Source organism: Chiloscyllium plagiosum, unplaced genomic scaffold (assembly GCF_037043375.1).
Source record: "Chiloscyllium plagiosum isolate Xiang-an unplaced genomic scaffold, Cpla_swu_hap1 HiC_scaffold_36, whole genome shotgun sequence".
Lineage (NCBI taxonomy): Eukaryota > Metazoa > Chordata > Chondrichthyes > Orectolobiformes > Hemiscylliidae > Chiloscyllium > Chiloscyllium plagiosum.
Window position 1 is genome coordinate 54,140,131 of NW_028270174.1, and position 26,528 is coordinate 54,166,658.

General features: G+C 46.3%; 1 long non-coding RNA gene across 1 annotated transcript in view; it reads left to right on the forward strand.

Moving 5' to 3' along the window:
- Nucleotides 1-19,065, forward strand: part of LOC148139959 (uncharacterized) — a 65,191-nt gene extending 46,126 nt beyond the window's left edge. Inside the window, exons 4-5 of the long non-coding RNA XR_015753258.1 lie at nt 13,041-13,168; nt 18,618-19,065. This is a non-coding gene — a long non-coding RNA (uncharacterized LOC148139959). The remainder of the gene's footprint in view (nt 1-13,040; nt 13,169-18,617) is intronic.
- Nucleotides 19,066-26,528: the final 7,463 nt, after the last annotated feature.

A 26,528-nucleotide genomic window follows, 5' to 3' on the forward strand; every position in this document is an offset into this window, starting at 1 on the left:
AGGATAGGTATATACCAGATAGGATGTACCCAAAGTTACTGCAGAAATCAAGAGACGGGATTGCTGTGCCTTTGGCGATGACCTTTGCAGCCTTACTGTCCACCGGAGTCGTACCAGATGATTGGAGGGTGTCAAATGTTACTCCCTTGTTCAAGAAATGGAATGGGGATAATCCTGGTTATTACAAACCTCTTGTTCTTATGTCTGTGGTGTGCAGATTATTGGAGAGGACTATGAGAGACAGGATTTATGACTCCTTGGAAAACCATAGTTTGATTAGAGATAGTCAGCATGGCTTTGGTAGGGCCAGATCGTGCCTCACAAATCTTATTGAATCCTTTGAGAATGTGATAAAATACATTTATGGCTCATTCACAAAGTACAGAGGCATGGGATACAGGAAAATTGTCTGGATACAGAATTCCTGGCTCATAGAAGACAGAGAGGGATGATAGATGGGAAGCATTCAGCCTGGAGCTCGGTGACCAGTGGTATTCTGCAGGGACCGGTTCCAGGACCTCTGCTTTTTATGATTTTTTTTTAAAAAATGACTTGGATGTGGGTGTGGAAGAGTGGTGGATAGTGTGGAGGTCTGTTGTTGGTTGCAGCAGGATATTGACAGGATGCAGAGCTGGACTGAGAAGTGGTAGATGGAGTTCAATCTGGAAAATTGTGAAGTGATTCATTGTGGAAGGTCAAACTTGAATGGGTTAAATGCAGAATATTTGGTTGTGTTGTGGAACAGAGGGATCTTGGGTTCCACGTCTATCGATCCCTCAAAGTTGCCACCCAAGCTTACAGGGTTGTTAAGAAGGAATATGTTGTGTTGGCTTTTATTAGCTGGGCGATTGAGTTTTAAAGCTGTAAGGTTATGCTTCAGATCGATAGAGCCCTGGTTAGACCCCACTTGGAATATTGTGTTCAGTTCTGGTCCCCTCATTACAGGAAGGCAGTGGAAGCTTTAGGGAGGGTAAATTGGAGATTTACCAGGATGATGCCTGTGCTGGAGGGCATGTCTTATGAAGAAAGTTTGAGGGAGGTAAGGCTTTTCTCATTAGAGTGAAGAAGGGTGAGGGGCGACTTGGTAGAGGTGAACAACATGATGTGAGGCAGAGAGAGAGTGGATAGTGAGACACTTCTTTATACCATAGCATTAATGCCTATTATGAGCAGGCATAATTTTAAGGTGATTGATGGATGGTTAAGGAGAGATAGACTCTTTACAAAAAAGCTGTGAGGTGGGTGGAATGCCCTGCCAGCATGGTAGGAGAGTCAGATACATTCGGGACATTTAATACACTCTTGGATAGACACATGGATGGCAGTAAAATGAAGGTTTTGTAGGTTAGTTTGATCTTACCGCAGGATGAAAGTTGGCATGGCATCATGGCTTAGGGGTCTTGTGCTGTACTGTTCTGTGTTCTACGTCCCGTATGGTAAACTGAGTAATAAGCTCAGGTCCATGTAAAAGGATATGGCATTCAGGAGGAGCTAGTCAACTAGATACAAAATTGGCTTGATGGTAGGAGGCAGAAGGCGGTGGCAGACATGTTGTTTTTCTGACTGGAGATATAGGACCAGCGGTGCAGTGGCTGCAGAGTTGTTGTAATTTGGATAAATGGTTTGGATGGGAGTATTGGTTTCCTGGTAAGTTTTTTTGGGTGGTACTGAAATTGGTGGTAAAGTGGACAGTGAAGGAGGTTATCTGATTCAACAGGATGAACAGTACTGCTGGGATAGTGGGTGAAGAATAGCAGATGGAGTTTAATTAGATAAATGTGAAGTGTTCCATTTTGGTGAAACAAACCAGGGTGGGACTTGTACAGTTAATGCTCGGACCCTGCATAGTGTTGTCAGTCAGAGACCCAGGGATGCAGGTACACAGTTCTTTGAAAGTGGTGTCACAGGTAGACAGGCTGCTGAAGCAGGCCTTTGGGGTGGTTACCTTTACTGGGCAGAGCATTGAGAGTAGGAGTTGGGATGTCATGTTGTGGCTGTACAAGACATCGGTGAGGCCACTATAAAAGCATTGTTGATCAGTCTAAAGAACTCCTCTCGTTCACTTACCTCCTTGAGGGAAGGACATCTGACATTTTAACCTGGTCTGGCTGACATGTGAATCCAGTCCACAGCAATATGACTGCCTCTTAACTGCCCTCTGGACAATTAGCTGTGGGGCAAAGAATTCTGGTCTAATCAATGACACCCTCATCCCATGAATAAATAAATAAAAATGTATATGCTCCTCACTACCTCTGCAAACCTCTCCAGCTGCAGCAATCCATACTGGCTTTGCAACACCGTTCAGGCCATGACCACTCTCTGTAACACTCTCACCACCTTCAGCAACTTCATTTCTCCCTGTTCCTGTAGTGTAATTAGCTCCTGACAATGATTCCCCTTCCCACTGCTCTCCTCATGTTAGCAGCCCCTTTGCAATACCTTTAACACTTACTGGTTAAACTCTCTCTGCTTTCAGGATTTTAAGTACTTTGTAGTGATCTTGTAAGCCTCATAATCTAATATTGTCCTGAGTGAGGGACTGGTGGGAATTTCTTGCTGAGGATTTTCTCTTTCAATAGGATGTCCTTTTGTTGAGTGTTTTTTACACTGTTCCTTCAAATGTTTTCCACTGTTCATGTACAGGCAAATATTTCAGTCTGTTTAGCCTGTTTACCTTGGTCAGTTCTCCTCTCAAACTCATGTAATTGGTTGTTTTTGTTTCTAGTTGTATCTTGTCCTATTTGTGATTCACTTTAAAACTTTATATTTCTTTAAACTGCACTTTCTCACAATTTCCCAGAGGATCTCCCCAGGTAACATTACTCATTCACTACGTTTCATGACACAACGGTCGCTCTGAGATAGTTATGTCCCTAGCCAGTTGCACAATGTATTATTCAAAGAAACACTTAATAAAATTCTACAATCTCCTCTTCGAATATCACTCTTGTCAGTGTGATTGTCAAGGTTATATGAATATTGAAGTTGCACTGAATTATCACAATGCTCTTATTAAAAATTCCAATGAGTTCCTGCATATTGCAGTGATAAGCAATGCAATGCTGTTCGGTGGCTAAAACTGTTCTGCTGCTGTGTCCTTGGCAATTAGCAGCCAGAATTACATTCAGACTGACTCTACTTCATGATCTGAGACCAAATGCTTTCTCTGTAATACATTTGTTATCCATTATTGTTCGTGTTGCCTATTTTGACTGGTTTTCCGCAAGGTTGTTAACCATTGAATATTTATGTTACAACTTTTATTCGCCCTATAACCACGTGTCCCTGGTGTCTAAATCTCTGTGTTACAAATCAGTCTACCTTATCGCAGACAATTTGTCCATTCAATAAAAAACATCATTTACTCTTTCCCACAATTTCCTGTCACAAATCGATTCACTGATGTACAGATTTAATTAAACTCTGTCCCTTCCTGTTCCTTTCTGCTTGTCTTCAGCCACATCCCCATGCTGTTCCAATGCGTCACCTTTTCTCTTTGGATTTGGAAAGCTCCTTTCACCTGAACCCTGTCCCTGCATAATCTCTGTCAGTTTAAAGCCCTGTCCATAAACATACTGACATGATTGGCCAGGACAGTGCTCCCTGCATGGTTCCAGTGGGACCATCCAAATGGATTTTTAAAAAAAATCTGGTATGCGATGTGGGTGTCTCTGGCTGACCAGCCTTTCTTGCCCAGTCCTAGCTGCACTAAAGCTGATTAACTTGCTTGTCCATTTCAGAGGGTAATTAAGAGGCAAACACTTTGCTGTGGGTACGTCGTGCAGACTACGTGAGGATGGGCAGATGTCCATCTCGAAAGGAGAAGTGTTTGAATTTATTGTACATCAGTAATGGTATGTATTGATTGTCAATTACTACTTTTAAAATAATTTATTTCAAATTCCACCATTTCAGCTGGTGAGGTTCAAACCTGCCTCCCCTGAACATTAGCTGAGGTTTTGGATACATGCTCTAGCAATAACCCCACTAGGCCATCACTTCGCTTGCTCACAAGCTAGTCATCCCTGAACACTGATACCAGTGCATCATGGAGCTAAACCTGTTTTTCCTTCATGATTGTTTAATCCTGATACCTTCTGCACTCTAGTGATATCAATCAGTATCTCTCCATGTGGTATTCCTCATTGTGGGGGTCCAATTTCTGCCTCTGTCAGTGTCTCTCACTCTTACAGCTACTCCAGATCCTGAGCCAACAGAATTCTCCAGTCCAGACAGACACAACAGCACAGGCCAGGAATGGAGACTGGAATTTTCCAGATCTCTGTGGGACTCAGTGCCATTCTCCACGTGTAATCCTCACTACATCAATCTAATTTCCCATCCTGCCTATTTCTCTGTCTCCTACAGGTAATCAGGAAAAATAGACTTCCCAACTGCTGGGTATCTCGTCCATCATCCCATTGAGATGGTTGGTCAGCCAGAGAGACAAAGTGCAGGGAGATCTGGAGCCTTCAATAAATCCTGCAGTGAGGCAAGATCACTCACAGTGCATAGAGCAGAGAGCAATGAGAGGGCTCCAAACATCGGCTAACAAGACATGACTTAGATACAGTTCTGGAGGGGGAGCACAGTACAGACACACCCCAGGACAATCACCACCCCTACTGTAAATTTTGTTGTACTGAGACAGCATCGGAGTGTCACAGTTATCCATCCAGGCTGTGATGTCTTAGTGAACATCAGTATAACAGAGGGGAAAGCAGGCTTCCCATGAGTGCGTGGGAATCCTGCCTGGGATCTTTCTGTTCTGTGTTCCCCCTCCAACCCTGTACATATACCATGTCTCGTGGACCAGTGTCTTCAATAATTTTTAACTCCTATAACAGTTCCTGTCCCTGTAACATTCTCCCTTCCCGATAGTCCCTCCACATATTTGAAATATACTGCATTCCAGACTACCATCTCTATCTCTGTAACTTGCTTCAATGCCTACAACATGCCTTATCTCAGTAGTCTCCTCCTCCAATAACTGGAGAAAGAGCCATGCAGAACAGAAACGGTTCCTTCGATCCAACTAGTCCATGCTGACCACGGTTCCTGAACGAGTCGCATTTGCCTGCGTTTGGTCCCGATCCCGTCAAACCTTCTTCATGTACCTGCCCAAATGTCTTTCCCATGATGTAATTGTACTTTTCTCTACCATTTCAGCACAACTCATTCAATATGTGCACCATTCTCTGTGTGGAAATGTGCTCCTCTGGTCGCTTTTAAGTATTTCCTCTCCCACTTCATATTTTTGCTCTCTAGTTATGGATTCCCCTACCCTGCTGTAGAGACCTTCACTATTCACCCTACGTATACCCCTCATGTTTTTATAAACCTTTATAAGGTCACCCCTCAGCCACCTACACCCAATGGAAATATGAAGGATAATGATACAAATATCTCTGCCACAGTCCCCACTGCGACTTTGCCACAATGTTCTGGGATACACTTATTCAGGACCTAGGGCTTTCTCTACCTTTGTGTGCTAAGACCTCCAGCACCACCTCTTCTGTAATGGGGACGCCTTTCAAGACATCACTATTTATTTCCTTTTGTTTCCTTTGTCCACGGTACATTCTGACATGAAATATTCATTTTGGGTCGCGCCCATCTCCTGTGGTTCCACACATGGATGGCCTTATTGATCTTTGAGGGGCCCTATTGTCTCTCTAGTAGCTTTTTTGTACTTGTATTCTGTAGAATCTCTTTGGATTCTCCTTAACCTTATCTGCCAAATCTATCTCATTCCACCCATGTTGCTTTCCAGCTTATCCAGCCTCTCTGTTTCTGTCAAACGCTCCAGTATCAGTAACACCTTCATCAATCTTTGCTCCATTTACAGTTTCAGAATATGCTTCCTAAAGCAGGAGGATCACAATTCTACACAGTACCCCAACTGGTGTCCCAGCAATGTCTGAAACAGCCGTATCATGATGTACCAACTCATGTACTCAATGCTGTGACCCACGAGGGCCAGTGTGCCAAATGTTGCTTTCCCCATCCTGTCCACCTGTGACACCACTTCCAAGGAACAATGTAACTGCATCCCTTGGTCTCTCTCTGTTTGACAACACTGTTCAGAGCTCTGCCATTAATTGTGTTTGTCGTCCCTGGTTTATCTTAACAACATCCAACACCTGAATTTTTCTCCATCTTTCATTTCTTGACCCACTGGCTCAGTTGGTTAAGAGCACCTTTGATAACTGTATTCACTGCCCACTATAACATTTATTTTACTATCCACAAACTTACTAACAATAATTTATATATTCTTGTTTATGTCAATAATGCACATGGGTGATCCCAGCACCAATGCTTATGGCACACCGCTGGTCAGAGGCCCCAAGTCTGCACAACAACCCTCTCCCATCATCCTCTGTCTCCTACTGTCAAGCCCATTTTGTGTCCGTTTGTCTTGCTCTCCCTGATCCCATGTGATCTAACCTTACTAACCATTGCACCAGGCTAAACCCTGGCTAAGGCCTTGCTGAAGTCAGCATAGACAACGTCTACTGCTCTGCCTTCATCCATCTTCTTGGTCATGTCTTCAACAAACTCTATCAAATTTGAGAGACACGACTTTGTATGCACAAACTTGTGCTGACTCTCCCTAATCAAGCGTTGCCTTTCCACATGCATGCAAGTCCTGTCCTGCGGAATTGCTTCCAACAACATTTGCACCACCGACGTCAAGCTAATTGGTGTTTATGTCCCTGGCTTTCCGTCGCAGCCTTTCCTAAATGCTGGCACAACATTAGGCAACCTCCAGGCTCCCAGCTCACCAGTGATAGAAATATCATTGTAAGTTTCTTCCCTAACTTATCCCAATGTCCTGGGATATACTTGATTGGTTCCCAGGGAGTTGTCTAATTTTAATGTGTTTGAAAACCTTCAGCACCTCCTGTTCTCCAATGTGGACTCGTTTGAAAATATCACTGTTCATTTCCCTGCTTCCCCACTGTGTTTTCCGCAGTAAGTTCTGACATGAAGTATTTGTTTTGGATCTCACCCATTTCCTGTGGGTTCACACATAGATGACTTTAAGGGGTCACATTCTGTCTCGAGTTAATCTTCTGTTGTTAATATACTTTTAGAATCTCTCTGGATTTTCCTGAACCTTATCTGCCAAAGCTCTGTCAGTTCCCCTTTAGGCCCTCATGGTTTCCCTCTTAAGAGTATTACTACACCCACAATGTTCTTCAAGGGATTGACTTAATCCAGCTGGCTACATAGGACATGTGCCCCCTTTTGTCTTGACCAGAACCTCCATATCCCCAGTCATCCAGTGTATCCCACTTGTGTCAGCATTGTCCTTCACACTAACAGGAATATGCTGGCCCTGAAATATTAATTAATCTCTCTTTTGAAAGAGTCCCACTTGCCCGACGTTCCTTTACTTCCAAATAGCCTCCACGAATCAACTTTCGGACAGTCTTGCCTAATACCTTCTGGACGGGGCAAGGCCAGTTTTGATCTTTAACTTGTGGCGAAGCCTGTCCTTTTCCATCGCTATTTTCAAACTAATAGAATTGTGGTGACTTTGCAAAAGTGCTGCCCCACAAACACTTCAGCCCCTTTCTCTCCCTTGTTTCCCGAAGGTTTTATCCTTTTCTCCAGTCGGGCCAGTTACATACTGATTGAGACAGTTTTCTTGAACACACTGAACAAATCCCTCCCATCCAAGCTGCGAACACAATGATAGTCCCCCAGTCTAGGTTTGGAAAGTTAAAATCCCCAACCATTACAACCCTATCCTTCTTACAGACATCTGAGATCTCCGACATATTTGCTGCTCAATTTCCCGCTGACTACTGCGGGCTTGTAGTACAGTCATATCAAACTGATTATTCATTCTTATTTCTCAGTTCCATAACAGCTTTACTGGGCGATCCCCAGGAATATCCTCTCTCAGTGCTGCAGTGATGTTTTCACTGATCAAAAACTCCACTCCCCCTCCTCCCTTGCCTCCCTTTCTATCCTTCCTGTTGAATCTGTCCTCTGGAACAATGATCTGCGAGTCCTGTCCCTCCCTCAGCTGTGTTTCTGTAATTCCTGTGATTTCCCAGAGCCATGTTTGTATCCATGCCGTGCGTTCATCTGCCTTACCTGTCAGGCATTTTACATCAAAGTAAATGCAATTTAATTCATCAGTTTTCCCTCATTGCTTGCTGTGCTCTAGCCTGGTTATCAATTGAAATTACTCTGTTGAAATTCTGTCCCAGCCTCAACCTTCAGACTGTAGCCTGAGGCCATCCCCCTTACTGTGGACAACACCCTCACCTTTCATGTCATCTGCAAACCTAATAATGATACCTTCTGTTTTCAAATATGAGTGATTAATGCCCCTAAGGAACAGCAATGGTTCCCGCATAGGTCTCTGTGGTACACTCGCTGGGCAAAGGCTTTCAATCATAAAACCAACCCTCCAGCAATTATGGATCCAAGTTGCCAACTTGCCTTGGATCCCATGGGCTCTTCCCTTTTGGACCAGCCTTCCTTGTGGGATCTTGTCAAAGGCCTGAAAGAATTCCTTGGAACCCACATCATCTGCACTGCACTCATCAGTATTTTCAGACACCATTTCAAAAAACTGAACTGATTTCACCAGACAAGATCTTCCTGTATCAAATCCGTGCTGACTAACCCTAATCAATCCCTGCCTTTCCAGTTATGAATTCAAACTGTCCCTCAGAATTGTTCCCAATAATTTCCCTCTCCCTGCTATCAGACTATCTGCTCTGTAATTACCTGGCCTGTCCCTGCTGCTCTTGAATAAAGGAACCACATTAGCGATCCTCCAGTCATTCGGCACTTCACCTGTGGCCAGCAAAGCATTAAATATATCCGCCAGGGCCCCAGCAATCTCCTTCCTTACCTCCTATAGCAGCCTGGGGTACATTTCATTGGGCTCTGTGGATTTCTCCACCTATTTATGCCTGTGAAAACATTTAATACCCCCTCCTTATTGATCTTACCATGTTCTAGAACCTCACCATCACGACTGAAATCCCCGGCTACATTGCCTTTCTCCTGTGTGAATACAGATGGGAAGTATTCATTGAAGACCTCACTTACTTCCTCTGGCTCCATGCACAGATTGTCCCTTTAGTTTCTAACAGGCCTCACCCTTTCGCTGGGAAGCCTGTTATGCTAACGATGGTGATCAAACATCTTGTGGTTTTTCCTCAGTTGTATCTGCCAAATGTACTTCATGACCATTGTTTGTCCCTCATTTTCTACAATCCCCTTGCCCTCTCTATACTTGTGAATGGCTTCACCTGATTTTATTGAAGTGGATTTTCTTTATCAAACTCACGATATCACTTGATCAGTATTCGCTGGAGTTGCTGCCTTTACTCTTCACTCTTCAAGGAACACACTGGCCCCGAGTTTTCACAGCATCACTTTTAAATACTCCCACTTTCCTAATATCGACCCAACAGCAGGTAGTTCCTCCCTGTCTCTGTTTGCCAGATCCTGTCTAATGATTGCAATACTGATAAGAGACTCAGTTGTGAGGGGGACAGACAGGAGACTGTGTGGCTGCAGAAGAGCCCCCCGATGGTGTGCTGCCTCCAGGGTGCCAGGGTCAAGGATGTCTCTGAGCGGTTACTGAACATTCTGAAGGGGAGGGTGAACATCCAGAGGTCATTGTGCACATCGGCCCACGTGACAGAGGTAGACAAAGGGATAGGCCCTTGGGAAATAAGTACAGGGAGTTAGGTAAGAAGTTAAAAAAACAGGATATTGAGGTTAATGATCTCCAGATTACTCCCAGTGCCACGTGCCAGTGAGGATAGAATTAGAAAGATTGGCCAATGGATGTGTGGCTGAGGCGCTGGTATAGGGGGTAGGGTTTTCAGTTCTTAGGTCATTGGGATCTCTTCTGGGTAGAGGTGACGTGTACCAGGGGGGATGGTTTTCACTGGAAGCAGAGAGGCACCAGTATCACTGGGAGGAGATTTGCTAGTGTTACCCGGCAGAATTTAAACTAGTTTGGCAGGGAGTAGAGACTCTGAATAAGACAGGGCCATCAACTCGTCAGGGGAAAATACATGAGCCACCAAAAGCAAGTTTCCTATCCAGGATATCTGGGCACAGTATAGGGAGGGAAAAGACTTCTGGTTTAAAAGGCATTAATTTCAACGCACGAGGTCTGACTGGTAAGGCAGACAAGTTCAGACCATGGATTAGCTCTGGGGACTGGGATATTATAGCCATAACAGAAACATGGCTGAGAGAAGGGCAGGACTGGCAGCTCAGTGTTCCAGGATACAGAAGCTACAAGCGTGACAGAAGGACAAGTAATCGAGGAGGGGAAGTTGTCCCTTTGATTAGAGAGGACAGAAAAACAGCGCTGAGAGACAATATTGTTAAGTGGTCATCAAATGAGGCCATATTTTTAAAAGTTAGAAACAAAAAGGGGGGTGGTCAGTCTGCTGGGATGGTGTTCTAGTCCCCCAAATAGCCAGCGGGTACGAGAGGAGAAAATGCGCAGTGAGATTTCAGGTACCTATAAAAATAATAGAGTAGTATTGGATAGAGATTTTAACTTCCCATGGATTTACTGGGTCACCCAGAGTATAAAAGGACCATACGGGGTGGCATTTGTCAAATGTGTCTAAGAATATTTCCTAAATCAAGATGTACAGGGCTTTATGCTACTCAGGTGGATGCAACACTGGACCTCCTCTCAGAAACCGAGGTCAGCCAAGTGACTGAAGTGTCAGTCAGAGAGCACTTTGGGTCCAGTGACCACAACTGTCTTATTTTTAACATAGTTATGGAAAAAGATCAGACAGGTCCACAGATTAAGGTCTTAAACTGGAACAGGGCCACCATTGGGGCCATTCAGCAGGATCGAGCAGGGGTTGATAGGGTGAAGGTAAAAATCACACAACACCAGGTTAACATCCAGCTGTTTACACAGGCACCTCGATTATCTGAACGAGATGGGCGGGCAATAGTACATTCAGATAATTGGTTGTTCGATTAATCGATTCCATGCCTTTCCTCTGGGGCTCGGAGCTTTTGATAATGTCTAGTCCCTGTTGAGGTGACTAGGCAGCAGCAAACCATGCGTGAGCCCTCATGCCCCGCCAACCCCGAAAACACCCCACTGCTCGGCCTCAAACCCTTCCAACACCGCCCCACTCACACCTCAACATCGCCTCCCACCCATTCTCAAACCCTTCCAACACCAACCCACGCCAGCCCCGCCACAAAGTCCCGCCCACCGCCACCCTCTACTTGCCACCCGCCCCCCCAACCCATCCAACATCACCCTCTGCCTGCCTCCAACAGTTCACCCCGCCCGCCCCCAAACCCATCCAACACCGACCCACGCCTCACCCGCCTCCAAAATGTCCAACGCCACCCTCCACTTGCCACCCATCCTACCCCTAAACCCATCCATCATCACCCTAGGCCTGCCTCCAACAGAGCACCCCTCCCACCCCCAAATCCATCCAACATCACCCTCCGCCCGCCTTCAACAGAGCACCCCGCCTGCCCCCAAACCTATCTAACACCGACCCACGCCGCCCCCGCCTCCAAAACCGTCCAAAGCAACTCTCCACTTGCCACCCACCCCACCCCTAAACCCATCCATCATCACCCTAGGCCCGCCTCTAACAGAGCACCCCGCCTGCCCCCAAACCCATCCAACACTGACCCACGACACCCCCCGCCTCTAAAACCGTCCAGCGCCACCCTCCACTTGCCACCCACCCTGCCCCCAAACCCATCCAACATCACCCTCTGCCCGCCTCCAACAGAGCACCCCACCCACCCCCAAACCCATCCAATATCACCCTCCGCCCACGTCCAACAGAGCATCCCACCTGCCCCCAAACCCTCCCTGTGAAACCACCTCCAATCCCCACACCCATCCCAGCCTGGGTCATCTGTTTCAGATCAAGACATTGGTGTTTCTGTTACCTCTGGCACTCCGAGCAAATCTTCCTAATTGTGTCTATTCGTTCAGTTCTCATCCTCTTCAGCCTCCTGAAACTTCTTCCTGCAATTATAACCATCCCTATTTAGAACACAGCACAGTTTCTCTTGTAAACACATCTTTCTGGTGACCAAATCTTATTTTTCCCTGTGTCGCAAGTTATTGCTGATACTTTGACAATTCCAAAAAAAAAACTGTAATTGACTTTTTCCCAGAAATTGCTGTCACAGCCTAATTCACTGGTGTACAGTTTTAGTTAAACTCTGTCCCTTTCCCGTTCCCTTCTGCTTGTATTGTCACGTCCTTATGCTGTTCTGATGCGTCACCTTTTTTCTTTGGATTTGGAGAGCTCCTTTCACCTGAATCCTGTCCCTGCATCCTATCTGTCAGTTTAAAGCCCTGTCCATAAACCTACCGACATGATTGGCCAGGACACTGCTCCCTGCAGTGTTGTTTTTATTTCATTCATGGGATGTTTCTGTCTCTGGCTGGCCAGCATTTCATGCCCACCCCCGAGCTGCCCTTGAGCTGAGTGGCTTGTCAGATCATTCCAGTGGGCAGTTGAGCGTCAACCTCCTTGCTCTGGGTCTGGATTCATATGTAGGCCAGACCTGCGGCACATAACAGATTTTCTTACTTAAAGGGTATTCAGTAGTCAGATGGGTATCCCTGCTACCGGCATTAAATTCTGGATGAAGAGTCAAGTGAGAGTAACACGAGGCCATTGCCTGGCCCACTGATAGCTCCCTCAGCCCTGAGTACTGATCCCAGTGCACCTTCTTCCTAACCGTGGTTTGATCCTGATACCTTCCTGCACTCTGGTGATATCACGCAGTCTCTCTCCATGTGATATCTGTCACTGTGAGGGTCTAATTGCTGCCGGTGACCGCACCTTTTGCAGCTACTCCAGATCCTGAGGCAACAGAATTCTCCACTCCAGAGAGACGGGCAGCACAAGCCAGGGATGGAGACTGGAATATTCCAGATCTCTGCGGGACTCAGTGCCATTCTTCATGTGTAATCCTGACTCCTTCAGTCTAATTTCCCATTCTGTTCATTTCTCTGTATCCTGTAGGTACTCAGGATGCTCCTGACTCAGCAGAACTCCCACTTCCTGTTTCCTTCATCACCACATTGAAGACAGTCGGTCAGCCAGAGAAATGGAGAGTGAGATCTGGAGCCTTCAGTAAATCCTGCAGTGAGGTAAGATCACTCACAGTGAACAGAGCAGAGTGTATTTAAGGGATCGAACTTTGGTCCAGAAGACATGACATAGATACGGTGTTGAAGAACGAACACAGAGCATGATGGTCCCTGGGTCAATCCCCACCGTCTTGTTAATTTTCATCTCTGCTGTACTGAGCCTTCGTCTGACAATACAGTAAGTTGACAGTTATCAATCCTGCCTGTGCTGTCCTAGTGAGGATCAGTACAACAGAGGGGAAAGCAGGTCTCCCTCAAGGAGATGGTATTGAAACCTGGGATCTTTCTGTTCTATATTCTCCCCTCACGCTGTCTCTTGTGTGATACAGTCATACAGCAAGGAAACATGCCTTTCGGTCCAACTCATTTGTGCTAGTGAATGCTTGTAATTCCCAGAAAAGTTCCTATTTTTGTAACCTGCACCCCTCCCATAATCCTGCTGTATATTTGAAACCTGCTCCAATGCTGATGACCCTCCCCATATGTAAATTGCTCCAGTGTCGATAACATGCCCAATCTCACTAATCTCAGTACAATAATCCCGATTTCTGTAATCTTGTACAATACTTACAGTGCCCCTGTCACTGTAAAATCCTCCAGCCTGGACCAAAGTACCCACCTGTGTATCTTCCTCAAGCCCCAGGAGAACATGATATCACTGTAACCTTTTGCAGGCCCTATAACACTCCTGCTTCCTGGCCTATAGCACCACACGACCTCAGTAACCTTCTCCCATCCCTACCAACCTCCTTATCTGTATTAACACCTCCAGACCCTTTTCAAGCCGCAACAGCACTCCACATCTCTATTTGCTCCTCCACCCCCGACAGCCCTCCCAGCACCTCAAACAATATCTCTTCATGTAATTCTGCAATTTGGGGGAGCACGGTGGCTCAGTGGTGAGCAATGGTGACTCACAGCGCCAGGGGATCCCAGGTTCGATTCCAGCGTTGGGTGACTGTCTGTATGGAGTTTGCACATTCTACCTGTGTCTGCGTGGGTTTCCTCCCACAGTCCAAAGATGTTCAGGTTAGGTGGATTGGTCATTCTAAATTGCCCGTAGTGTTAGGTGCATTGTCAGCGAGAAGTGGGTCTGGGTGGGTTACCCTTTGGAAGGTCGGAGTGGCCTTATTGGGCCGAAGTACCTGTTCCCATGCTGTAAGCAATCTAATCTAAACTCACCCTCTGCGTTCCATTTTGCTGTCCCTAAATATATCCCTCTATCTATAAACAGCCCCAAACCCTTCAAACCTCCAAGTCTCTGTGAACTCCCACAGCTCTAACATCCCTCCTTAACTGTGTAACCTTTTCCATTCCTGAAACACTCTGAAAATGTGGGCATCCTACAATCCTCCCTATCTGCGTAATCCTCTCAGGTCCCTGCAACACCCCCGATCTGTGGAACCAACTCCAGTGCTTGTGACTCTCCCAATCAGTTTCTACAAGACTTACCATCTATGTAACATTCTGCCGTCGCTATCACCCGCCCTGTCAATGTAAGCTCCTCTAGTCTCTCCATCAATCTAATCATCTCCATAACCTTCTCCAGCTCTTACACCCCTATCTGTGTTAATGTTACACTCCCCTACTACCATCCCTAAAGCAGTGAGTGCAATGCTCCCTATCTGTGTTAGTGTCTCCATGCTCTATTGCTGATCCTGTTTCTGTAAGCTCGGACAGATTGTCCAGCTTTCCGGTCCATATAATTTCCAGAACCTCAGCATCCGACATCAGCAAATGTCATCATTAACTACAGCCTTCCATATCTCTGTTCATTCCTCAATTCCGTACAACTTCATAATCTCTGTAAATAGCAACATTCCATATAATACTCCCTGTCTGTGTAAACTACCCCAATCCTACACTGAGAAGCCTCACTGTCCTTTTGATCACCTGTAGTCCCTTCAGATCTCCCTGTATGTTTCCTGACTCCATTGAATACAGCTCATCTCATGTTATAATTCCTCTAACTCATATGTTACTCCCCATCTCTGTGCTATTCTTCAATTACTGCATTTCTCATTCTTTATCTCCAGAGCTTCCAATCCCCCTGATTGATGTAAGGTTATTGATCCCTTGCAGCATGTTTAACACCTGTAGCAGTCTCCAACTCCTCAATGCATCCGGTCGCTGTAAACTCCTCAAATACTCCAGCTCACTGTCTTTGTAATATATTCCAGTGTCTGCAACCCTGTCGATTTCTGTATCCTCCTCCAGAACAGCACTCCACATCTCTGTGTAACTGATGGGAATGCTGCAAACCTATCTTCACAGTCCTCTCTAGCTCTCTGAACTACTGCAGCCCGAGAACTCTCAGCATCTTTGGCTCCTCCAATCCCTACACTTCTCTCTGGCTGTATGAACTGAACCAACTCCTTCAACCCCCCCATCTCACTCCTGCAGCTCCAACTATTGTCCATGTCAGTGTAATTCCCAGCACCAACAATCCTCCCGGTCTCTATAAACTCCTGCAGCTCCAACTACCGCCCAAATCTGTGTAATCTCCAGTCCGTCCAATTCCTCCCAGTCTCTATAAACTCCTGTAGCTCCAACTACCACCAATATCTCTGTAATCTCCAGACCTGACAACCCTCCCAGTCTCTGTATCTCCTGTAGCTCCAATGACCACCCCATTTGTGTAATTTCTAGTCCCTATATTCCTCCTGATCTCTGTAACCCCTTCAGAACTGATAACCCTGTAACTCTCCTTGACATCTTTCAGCCCGCCAACCATCTGATCTCTAACCACCAACAGTGATCTCAAACCACCCGAACTCTGTAACATCCTCCAGTCTCTCCGACCCAGCTTTTCTCTGTTAGCTTCTCTGGTGTCTGTATTCCCCTTTATCTCCAGTTACAGATCCTTGCTCAGGAGAAAATGTCTCAGTACCTAATCTGTAAGAACACAAGAATCTTTGGTGTATCAATAAATTTGCGTCATTTTCAAAATTTTAACGACTGCAAGTTCAACCTTCTCCATCTCTTCTCATCAATATCCCTCCATTTTGAAAAAACAGCCTGGTGAACCTTCTCTGGGCTGCCTCCAATGCGAGGACATTTTCCCTCCAGATAGGGGACCAAACCTGATCACAGTATTCTCAGTGCGGGCTGACAGGAGTCCTCTATAGTTATTATAAGCCTTCCCTATTTTTATTCTCCATTCCCTTTGGAATCAATGCCAGCATTCCATTTACCTTCTCTATGACCTGCTGGCCCTGTATGCCACCTTTCTGAGATTTATACACAAGGATTCCCATTTTTTCTGTGGTGTAGCTTTCTGCAATTGATCTGAAACCAAGAGGCGACAGCAATAATCAGAAAAGTGTTGGATTGTATGGTAAACGATATGCTAGAAATGATAACTGGACAGTTAAAAATCTATGGAAAAAGCGCAGTCCATTTATAGGGGTAGAATTAAGCCATTCAGTCCAACGGGTCTATTCCACTAATTGATTATGGCTGAATTGTTTCTCAACCCCATTCTCTCACTTACTCCCTGTAACCATTGATCTCCTTACTCATCAAGATCCTGGCTATCTCTGAGTGAGATATGTTGAATCACTTAGTACCCACAGCCCCATGAGGTAGTGAGTTCAACAGATCCATCACCCTCTGGCTAAATAAATTCCTCCACATCTCTATTCTAAAGGGTATTCCCTTCACTCTGAAGCTATGCCCTTGGCCCTGAGTCTCTCCTGCTCGTGGAAACATCTTGCCCACATCCACTCCATCCAGGCCCCTCAGTATTCTGTAAGTTTGAATGAGATTCTGCCGCTGCCTCTGAAACTTCATCAAGTGCAGACCCAGAGACTTCACCTGCTCCTCATATAATATGAATTTCATCCCTGGGATTGTTTTTGGAAACCCATTTCTCATACCCCTTCACATCCTTTGTCCAGACTCTGAATGAATAACGTGTAGAGTGTAGTCCCAACACTGGCCCCTGCGGAGCTCCCCTCATCACCAGTTCCCATCGTGAAAAAGACCCCTTTCTTCACACTCTCTGTCTTGTGCCAATCAGACAAATCCTCTATCCCTGCTCAGCATAATTATTAGATTAGATTAGATTACTTACAGTGTGGAAACAGGCCCTTCGGCCCAACAAGTCCACACCGACCCGCCGAAGCGCAACCCACCCATACCCCTACATCCACCCCTTTAACCTAACACTACGGGCAATTTAGCATGGCCAATTCACCTGACCCGCACATCTTTGGACTGTGGGAGGAAACCGGAGCACCCGGAGGAAACCCACGCAGACACGGGGAGAATGTGCAAACTCCACACAGTCAGTCGCCTGAGTCGGGAATTGAACCCGGGTCTACAGGCGCTGTGAGGCAGCAGTGCTAACCACTGGGCCACCGTGCCGACCGCATGTTGTCCTGAAAGGGAAATTTCATTTCACACACACTGCTGGATTTATTTTTCTGTCTGGCTGGAAACAGCAGATTATCACCATTACCTTCCCATCTGTAATTCCCTGGAGAAGGTGATGGTGAGCTGCCTTCCTGACCCATTGCAGTCCTTTAGGTGTAGGGACAGACACAGTGCTGGGAGGATGGAGTCTGGCTTGAAGGGCACCTTGGAAATGCTGGTGTTCCCGTGCAGCTGGAACTCCTGTCCTTCCAGGGTATAGTGGTTCCGGGTTTGGGAAGTGCTGTTGAAAGAGCCTGCCTGAGTGACCTCAGTGCTACTTGTAGATCTTTTATTCCTTCATTCATTCACGGACATGACCTTTGATGGCTGAGTCAGCAGTTCTTGTTGATTTTGTGTTGTTCCTGAGAAGGTGGTGAGCTGCCTTCCTGAGCCACTGCACCAGCCGTTGGAAATTCTGATCACCTAAAATCTCTCCCTTTTTAAATTTGTCACCCCTTCAGCTTCTGTAACTCTCCATATAACTGTAATCAATGACAGCACAGATTCCCTTCCTAAATCTCTATAATTACAATGATAGTGTGTGCTAAATTGGCACTTTTCGTCCTCTTTATCCATCTCATGACTTCTAGCCCCTACCATCCCACTATTTGGAATGCTTCCATTCTCTGCACCTCTTCATGTCCTGACGGACCTTGAAGACCACCAGTGCTTGAAAGTTTATATTCCGCCCAGTTACTGCTAGTCTTCTAACTCTGTAACATCCAACAGTTTCCAGTACCATACAACACTTGCTGGCTCTCAATTTGCATTTGTTGAAGTCTGCACATCTCTGTAAGCAGCTCAGAAAAAGCCCTTTAGACTCTACAAAGCTCCATTATGAACAAGCCACAATCTTTCTATTTCCTTTGCCTTCTTCTGTGTCTTCAACTCTCACTCTATCTTCCAGTAAACTTCTTTAGTTGCTGCAGGTCTCCCTAGCTCCCCAGATAACCTGTTCCATCCCATACAGCTCCCTCAATCACTGTAACACCCTCTGCTCTGTCTAATCCTCCTCTTTCCCACTGTCTTCCAGGCACAACAGCGATCCTGTAAGAGTGCAGTGCGGAACGGGCTGTTATAAATCTCAGCTGAGGCTTGAGGCCTACCATTACCTGGGAGTCACAAGGGGAGAGACCCTGAGAGAGAGCAGTAGAATATTAACCAGCAGCGAGGATTGAGGCCAACTGGGACTTGGAGTTGGAGAAACAGCAGAGCAGGAGGCTCAAAATCAACAGTGAGTCACAGAGGGAGTGACCATGTGAGGGAGCAACATGGAGCCAGAGCTTGAGGCTCACTCACGTCTTGGAGGTGAATGCACCAACATGGGACGATATAAATCAGCACTGAGGATCGAGGCCTAGTCATGCTTGGGATTCAGAGACGATGACCCTATGAGGGAGCAGACTGGAGGGGGAGCTGGAGGTTTGCACGCCCCTGACAGTCACAGAGATGGTGACCCTGTGAAGGAGCAGAATGGAGTGGGAGCTGGAGGATTACATGTAGCTGGGAGTCACAGAGACGGTGACCCTGTGAGGGAGCAGAGTGGAGTGGGAGCTGGAGGATTACATGTACCTGGCAGTTACAGAGACGTTGACCCTATGAGGGAGTAGAGTGGAGTGGGAGCTGGAGGATTACACGTATCTGGGAGTCACTGAGAAAACCTTCTGCTGCTGGGACCTGCCTGCACTGAGTTTGAATGAAGTGCAAGAGCCATCACATAAAAGGCTGTATGTTCATTGGCTGATAAAATACACCGTTATTAGTGACTCTCAGTTAATTACTGTAAGTCAGCAAATTTATTTTTTAACTTCTGAAGTAAAGATTGATCTCAGAAATATGAGGGGGATGTGAAATTCTGAGCCAGTATAATAAATTACGCTCAGTAAGCCACAGTGGAATAAGGGACTTAACCATATTATGATGTCCATGATGTTAACTTAATTCTAAGTAATTAAGTAAGTTACTCTAGACATGTTGCATTTTAAGACATGGCAAGGCGTGTTTGTCAAATGGAAAATGTGTTCTGTTACATTGGGAAGTCAGAGCGCCTGCTCGTGTCCTCGATGAACACTGGGCAGTGGAGCTCAGACAGTGACTAGAGACTCTGCCATGCTGAGAGTTATGGGGATAGCGCACACACAGAACAGACCACCCTGCAGACATGACAGCCTGGAATAAGTAAGGGATGGGGTCTAGGCAATCGAAGAGAAACAGCCAGGGAATCCAGGTATAGCCTGACATCTCCCTCCCAATTCAGTTTCCCATTTCGGAAGCTGACGAAGGTGCAGTCAGACCCATGTCTGTGGCCCCACAAGCAGCCTGACTGTACAGGAGGGGAGGGAGAAGGAAGGAGGAGCAATAGTCACAGAGGAGTCAGGAAACTGAATAAGGTGTCAGCGTGTCTGTAACTCCAGGATAATGGGGTTAAGAACGTTACTGTGTCTGCACGACAGTCGTCTGGTGGCCAGTGAGCAGTCAAAGGTCATGTCCACGTTGGTAGGGATGGCATGGGTAGGAAGAGTGAAGTGGTCTGGGAATCAGAATTTAGAGAGCTAGGTGGATGGTTAGCAAATGGGAACTCAAATGTATCAATCCCTGGAATACTCGCAGGGCCGTGTACAAGTGAGAACAGGACTCGGAGTTTTAGGTAGATGAGAGTGTGACTGGAACGATGGTGTAGCAGGAAGGGCTTCAGATTCCTGGGTCATTGGGTCTGATTCTGGGGAAGGCAGCAACTATACAAATTGGATGGGCTAACATGTGACAGAGCTGGGACTGAATTCCTTCTGGGGTGTGTGCGTGGAATTGAAAATAACTTGGCGTGTGTAAGGGATCCAAAAAGGAATAGTGGAGGAAACTACCAGGATTCTCAAAATAATGGGAGATACAGTTGGCACTAATTTACAACAACAAGTTTATCAGTGGAAGATGGAGTGAGAAAGAAAGCCTTAATTTGAGGTATTCTGCATGGACGTGAATACTCGGAATGTGGGGAGTTCCAGATGCAGATTGCTGTGAGGAAATCTGATGTACTGATCACCGAGAGCTGGCTCAAGGAATAGCAGGATTGGGTGTTAAATATTGCTGTGGATAAAGGATTCCAAAATGATAGAAGGGAAGGGAAAGGATGAAGGTAGAAGTACTGGTTGAGATTAGCATTAGTTAAGGAGTCCAAGAGAAAGAGGATCCGTCCAAGGACAGAATGAATTTGGCTGGAGCTACAGAACAAAAAGTATACAATTACACTGTGAGGTACAGTCTGTCGGCCAGCAACCATTGGAAATGATGGAGAGAATAAATATGCCGGGTTATTTGAGAGCGATGATAATACTACAGATTATGATACTGAGAAACTTAATTTATCCAAATATTGACTGGGTTATTGGTGGTGCAGGGTCATGAGGGGCCAGTATCCCTGGATTATATGGAGGAGAGCACACTTCAGGAGTATGTGTCCAGCCCAAGAGAGCATGTACTGTTGGAGCTGGTCCTTGGGAAAGAGATGGGGCAAGTGGATCCAGTGTCAGTAGGGGAACGTTTTGAGGGGCAGCGATCATTTTTTTTTTTGTAAAGTTCAGAATGATGGTAGAGAACGATATGCAATAATTGAGTGAGAGAAATATTAGTTGACTGAGAGCAGCCTTCAATAAGGCAAGAATGAAGCTGGGAACTTGTCAACAAGGCCAGTGAAATGGTAGCTGTAAATAGCTAGGTCAGATGGAGCTGGGATTGTGGAGATGTGGCTGCAGTGTGACCACGGCTGGGAACTGGATAATCAAAGGTTTTCCCCATTTCTACAGGAAGGATAAATAGGCCAACACAGTGAAGTAGTATTGTGTATAAAGGATGGGATCAGTATTATTGTGACGTTAATCAATTCACACACTGCTCCTCCCTGTCCTCATCCCTCATCACTGCGTATTGATCCTATCAGATATTGGTAACCTTTGAAAACTTCAGAAAATAGCACAGTATAGAGGAGATGACTCTGTCCACTGTCTGCATTGGACAAGATTTAACGTTTGTTAAAGCCATTGTTCTGTCTCCCCAGACAGTGTAGGACTTCAGGTGCAGATCCCGGCCCCTTTTTAAAATGGTTTGAGAATTTCTGCATGTACTCCTCTTCCATGTGTGACTCCTAGGTCCCTACCATACTCTGAGTGAAATAACAACTTTCCTCAACACTTCTCTAATATTTCATCCAATTACATTAAAGATTCACCGCTGGTAATTGAGCTCTCTAACAGCAACAAGATATTGTCTCCCTTTCTACCCATGTCCCTGACAATATGTGCACCCCAATCAAATCTCCTCTCAGCATCCTCCGTTCCTATCTTTCTTCATAACTGCACTTCCCTGTTCACAGGATGAAGAATCTCCTCTGTACCCTCTCCAGTCCAATTCCACCCTTCCATGTGATGGAGTGACCAGAACTGTACACAGTCCCCAAGCTGTGACTGAACTCATTACTTATACGGTTTCTGCATAAGCTTCCTGCTCTGAAGTTCATTATTTTGTCTGATAGAGGAAATAAGGCCATTTGCTACATTAATGAGATTATTGATGTTTCAGCTACCTTCGTTTATCTGCCCACACTGACCATATTGTCATTTTGTTGTACATTCCTCTCCATTGTCGATGTCCCCAAATGCCTTGCCTTGCACTTCTCTAGGTTGTTCGCTCCATTCACCTGGACCCCATACTTTCTGTTTTTAAACAGTCTGCTGTGGGCTCTCTCGTTAAATCCAACATGCAGTTACAGGTTAGTGCCTCAAACCGACACAGTCAGATTAATTACACACGATCTTCCTTGAATAAATCCAGACCGACTGTCCTGGAGTCCCTGGGACTTCCTCAGTGACCGTTTATCCACTGTCTCAGAATTCCAGCCTGGATATTTTCAGTCAGTCCCTTGCTTCACATTAAACAAAGCTGCGGTATTAGCCGTTCTCCAGTCTCCGGCACCATCCCTGCATTCAGTGAGGATTGGATAATGTGGGTAACTATGAGGAAGCAAATTTTCCCAGGCTTCTTTTAACAGTCTGGAACATTGTGTTACCCCGTTTTAAGGATTTGAATGTCCTGTATAATTCTCTGCTCCAAGTTTGTCACTCCCAATATTTCACACTGCATCCCTATTTTGATTCAGACAGACAGAGGCCTAAACCATCTTCTGATTTGGTCAAGTCTCATTTTAGTCCAGGTTCATGGAGAGTTTCTCTCCACAAGGTGAAGTGATTTTCTCATGATACAATCCGCAATCTGCCTCAGTAACTACCCTCCCTGCCCGCGTGGTTATCTTCTCAACTAACACTAACACGATGATTTTCGCCTTCGTCATAACAACTGCCCACTGCCAGGATATCCCAGAATGCAACAGCCTCCCTGTCCTCGATGCCATTATTAAAATGACAGTACAATCTTAGATTGGCAAGCCAAAACTGGCCTGGACATGGCAGACACGGTAAACCTGGGGCCCCACTTTGTGGCCAAGCCCCTGAGGTTCTGGTGGATTGCATGGTGCTGGAGAGGGACATTATCTTCCTCCAGGACTGGCAGGGGAGGCCACAACACCAGACCCTGCCTGCTTGGTCCGAAGGTGACCCCTTGGTCTGTGAGGTGCCAGCCTTCTGGGTGAATGCCCAGCAGTGTAGGAAGGAGGTCAGTGACCTTCTCCCCTCCACCAGGGTAGGTGCAACCATCTGCACTTTGTGCCCTCTCCCTCACTCTCTCTCTATTACTGCACCCACCTCCCACCAAGGTGCATGTTCTCCCACTCTCCCTAAATGCAGCACCTTCTCTCGGTCTCTCTCTAACCTCTTCTCTGTCCCTCTGCCCAACTCTGTCTGGTGTCTGTGCTGCCCACTCACTCACTCAGGACACCTCCCCACCTTTCCCTCAGCTGTCCCAGCACTAACAGATGTACCAACCTTTTCCATCTCCCTTAATAACTCTTGCTAATTTTCACATTCCAGATGGAACCATTCCATAATAGGAGAGAAAGAGCCAAAGGATTAAGGGTCTCTCCAACATTCAGCTCCACACCCCCTCACAGGGGATGTATCCTGACCCTAACAACCACGACAGGCTGACTGACCGTGTCCAAGCTCCTGGACTGGGATCTGAGACCCCCCCCCCCCCAACTCACTGTGCTGGTACCGTGACTGACTGTGGACAATGATATCAAGCTTCCTGGTTTGTGTCTGTGCTAAACACCAAGACAATACAGCAGGTGTGTGAGCCTGGTAGCTCTGGCTGAGGGGAAACACTGCTGAGGGCAGGGTAAGGCAACGCAATAATTCTTTGAGCATTCAAGTCAGTTCAAAGTGAATGTGTACGAACAAGAACTGAGCAGCCCATGAGCTGGGGGTGTGTCCCTGAGCACAGTGTCCTTGCAGCAGCATTGAGTGTGTACAAACATGGAGTGAGCAGCCCAGAGGGACAGCCCATGAGCTGGATGTGTGTCCCTGAGCACAGTGACCTTGCAGCAACATTGCAATGAGAGTTGTCAGTGCACCATGAACTGCAGCATTGAAGTACATGTGTACTTTCAGTGGGTCGGAGATGTGCTGAGATGGCATGGTGAGGCTGGCATGTGTCAGATGCCAACGTCGGGGATGTGGCATACGTGCAGCTTCTGTTAGTGCAGTGTCCCCTGAGACGTTGGTGTCCAAGATAGAAGGCCGTAAGAGCGAGGGGCGAGATGGAATCACCAGTTACCAGCTCGGACTTTCACGTCAAATTCTCCGTATTGAGTTTCCCGACAGTGGAAGGGGGGACATGAACCTGCAAGTTGATGAGGAGAGATCAACAATAATGTGGTTATTGATCATCAGTAATCATTCACTGAGCATCTCGCCACTGCCGCACGCAAATCTTGACTTAACGAACAGTCCAGCACAGGAACAGGCCCTTCAGCCCAGCAAGCCTTTACTGACACATGATGCCCTTCTAAAGTTCAAACGAAAGTTTTTGCTTCTACACATTCTATGTAATTCTATTCGTTGTTGTCTCTACTCTGTGTCAAGATGCCTCTTAAACCTTGCGATATTAGCTTTTTCCCCTCTTATCAGTGATTCCAGTCACTTTCCCATTCTATCTGGAAAAGCAAAAAAAACACTTGCCGAATATATCTCCTGAACTTTCTCCTTAAAACCTACGATCCTGAGTAATTGATATTTCTACTCTGGGAAAAAGTCTTTAACTGTCCTTCTGTCTATATCTCTGTCTCTGATAATTTTGTAAATCTCCATCACGTAGCTCCATAGCCAATGATGCCCAGCTGCACACAAACCATGTATGTTCAATTTCTCCTTCTGGCTAATACCATCCAAACCAGACAACATCCTGGTAAAACGTTTCCATACCCTCTCCAACACTTCAACACCGTGTGGCAACCAGTACTGTACACAATATTCTAAATATGCCCGAACTAAGCTTCTCTACAGCTGCAATGTGACTTGCTAATTTCCATATTGTATGCTCTGATGGCTGTCTGCAAGTTTGCCATCAGTCTTCTTGATCACGTGTTGCCACTTTCCGGGAACTGTGGAGCTGTACACATAGGTCCCTTTGGATGTTGATGCAGCCAGTAGTTTTTTCCATCCACTGTATACTTCTCTCCTGCATTAGACCTTCAAAAATGCATCACGTCGCAACTGTCCAGATACAGTTACATCTGTGTTTTCTCTGTCCAAGTCTGCAGCTGACCTACATCCTCCTGTATTCTCTGGCAATCATCCTCACAAGCAGCAACTCCGCCAATCTATTTGCAGACCTCCAGTCACAAAAACACTGTTCCACCACTACTTTGTCATCGAGAACCAAGCAGTTCTCTATCCATCTTACTAACTGACGGCGGATCCCATTTCACTTCACCTTCTGTATGAGCCTGCCATAAGGAACCATATCAAAGGCTCCATGCCCTCATCAATCAGTTGTCTCACTTCCCCAAAATAATCAAATTTGGAACACAGGATATTCCACACAAAACTGTGTTGCCTGTTGCGAGTAAGTCCATACTAGAATACTGTTGAAGCTGCACACATTCAGACAAGTGTTTATTCCATCACATTCCTGACTTGAACCTTGGAGATTAGATTAGATTCCCTCCAGTGTGGAAACAGGCCCTTCAGCCCAACCAGTCCACACCAACCCTCAGAAGAGTAACCCCCCCCAAACCCATTCCCCTGCACGATATTGAACCCTGACTAATGGACCAAACACGATGGGCAGTTTAGAATGGCCAATTCACCTGACCTGCACATCTTTGGACTGTGGGAGGAAACCGGAGCACCCGAAGGAAACCCACGCAGACACGGGGAGAACGTGAAAACTCCACACAGACAGTCACCCAAGCCCAGAATTGAACCTAGGACTTAGGTGAGGCAGCAGTGCAAAGCACTGAGTTCTTGATGGTGACTGTACAGTGGGAGGTATGTCAGGCCGTGATGGTTACTGTACTGTAGGAGGTATGTCAGGCCGTGATGGTGACTGTACTGTGGGAGGTATGTCAGGCCGTGATGGTGACTAAAAGAGGTGGGGGGGCGGGGGGTATGTTGGGCCGTGGTGGTTACTGTACAGTGGGAGGTATGTCGGAACGTGATGGTTACTGTACAGTGGGAGGTATTTGGGGCAGTGATGGTTACTGCACAGTGGGGGGGGGGGTGCGGTATGTCGGGCTGTGATGGTTACTGTACAGTGGGAGGTATGTCGGGTCTTGATGGTTACTGTACAGTGGGAGGTATGTCGGGCCGTGATGGTTACTGTACAGTGGGAGGTCGGTAGGGCCGTGATGGTTACTGTACAGTGGGAGGTATGTCGGACCGTAATGGTTACTGTACAGTGGGAGGTAGGTAGGGCCGTGATGGTTACTGTACAGTGGGAGGTATGTCGGACCGTAATGGTTACTGTACAGTGGGAGGTAGGTAGGGCCGTGATGGTT